The 1,832-nt window shown below is 38.3% G+C and overlaps 1 non-coding gene across 1 annotated transcript; it reads right to left on the bottom strand.

The window, feature by feature from the left end:
- Window positions 1–228: 228 nt before the first annotated feature.
- On the bottom strand, window positions 229–335 carry LOC136125248 (U6 spliceosomal RNA). Its single transcript, XR_010656015.1, has one exon. It is a non-coding gene; the product is annotated as a U6 spliceosomal RNA (small nuclear RNA).
- Between the last annotated feature and the right edge of the window lie 1,497 nt (window positions 336–1,832).

The raw sequence follows: 1,832 nt of genomic DNA, 5'->3' as shown, positions 1-1,832 counted from the left end.
ACTTTTCTAGCTTTTGCAATGGTGCTTTCCATCTCTCTTGAATCTCAGGGATTCTTTGCAATAACATTAATCTTTATTGCAAAAGACTGCCACATTCTTTTGGTATGGATTTATCTTTGCAGATTTTGCCCCAGATAAATAGATAAAATGGAACACCACACTTCTGGAACTGAACATGGAAATCTGTTTTACTTTTGTGAGGCTGAACATTTATTTATTATTATTTTTTTAAGTACGGAACGCTTCACGAATTTGCGTGTCATCCTTGTGCAGGGGCCGTGCTAATCTTCTCTGTATCGTTCCAATTTTAGTATATGTGCTGCCGAAGCAAGCATGAGGCTGAACATTTAGTGATGAATCCATATTGTACTGATGGCAACTTCTTCAATAATTTCATATGTTGTATAGCCGTTGGTAATAGTGCATATGCATGTGGGCAGGGGGGACTGTGCAAATATCAAAAATAATTATGATTTTAAAAATTCCACTAGGTGTTCTCAGAAATTAATCTTCCAAATTACTTTTGCACAATTCAGGAAAATTGAAATGTGCATTTCAATAATTGTAGAAAAATTTTCAAGCAATCTCCTCTCATTTAAGTCATCCAGTTAAGGTGCTGCTGTTACAAACAAAAGGATCGTAGATACGTCAGACACAGCAGCCATACTGTCAAAACAGAACTATAGAGATCATGAGAGTCATGCTTTGTTTGTAGACAGTTTACCAGGGATGATAGTGTTTGGATTATTTTGTTTGGTTGGACAGTTTATTACTAATATTCCTCAAAAGTCATTACTAAAAAGCATTATTGTTTCACTTTTCACGTGCTCGTTTATCTATTCTTCATGTGTGAATATCTCCATTTATCAACCCATCCACCCATCAAGTTCATGTTTATTAAGCATGACTCTGCATCAGGGCCTGAGCTAAGTTAAATTATAGGAGTAGAAAAACCCTTTGACTTGGGCCTCCAGCCTAATGTGGGCCACAAATTTACTTAGTTTGAGGTCTTTAAATTTCCTCCATGAGTTTAATATCAACTGTAACTTTGTATGAAAGCTAGATTTTTTGGGGGGGTGGGCAATAATTAGTGCATTACATAGATAAAGTACTTTTAGTGTCTTTTTTTGCTTTCAATGTAGTTTTAAGTAATCAAATTATGACCAGGGATTTAAATGCTGAAGATGACCCTAGGTTTCTCTGACTTCCTTGAATACTTGAAATGAGGTTCTCAGGGAGAAATATCATTGAATTAGTGGATAAAGGATAGAAAGATACTCTAGCCCTGTGCTCAGGAAGCTGCTATCTCCTAGACGTGTGGGACAAAGAACAATAAGCCAATTATTAATCCTTGTGATTAGAGCACTGTAACCACAGACCAGGGACATTTTGAGGAGAGAGGGGTCTCTTCCTTTCGGGGGTGATGGAGATGTTTTCAGGAGGTTCTTGAGTTGTGGCGTGGGAATGGGATTCACAAAGAAGGTGGTGAAGACAGCTTTGGAAGAGGGATGCTTCAAAGCTTTCAATCTTGGCTCAGCAGTTATGACTGAGGTGTTAATGATTAGCCTCATCTGTAAAATGGGGATGGGGACACCAACCTCAAAGATTTTGGGGAGGATTTAGCTTATGTTTGCCAAGTGCTTATTAAGTTATATTAAGCAGGGAATCCTAGTAGAGGCGATGGTCTAGGGCAAAGAAGGAACAGAAGCAGGAGGAAGAAAAATATTTGGAGACTGGTGGTAAGGCCAGTTTGCCTAAAACTTGGGGTTCTTCTATAGAGAACAAGAGGCGGTAACTGCAAATTTGCCGTTTGTTTAGTGACCTTGAATTGG

This window comes from Phocoena phocoena, chromosome 6, assembly GCF_963924675.1.
Source record: "Phocoena phocoena chromosome 6, mPhoPho1.1, whole genome shotgun sequence".
Classification (NCBI taxonomy): domain Eukaryota; kingdom Metazoa; phylum Chordata; class Mammalia; order Artiodactyla; family Phocoenidae; genus Phocoena; species Phocoena phocoena.
The sequence above is the reverse complement of the archived record's forward strand: the minus strand, read 5'-3'. Positions and strand labels throughout refer to the sequence as shown.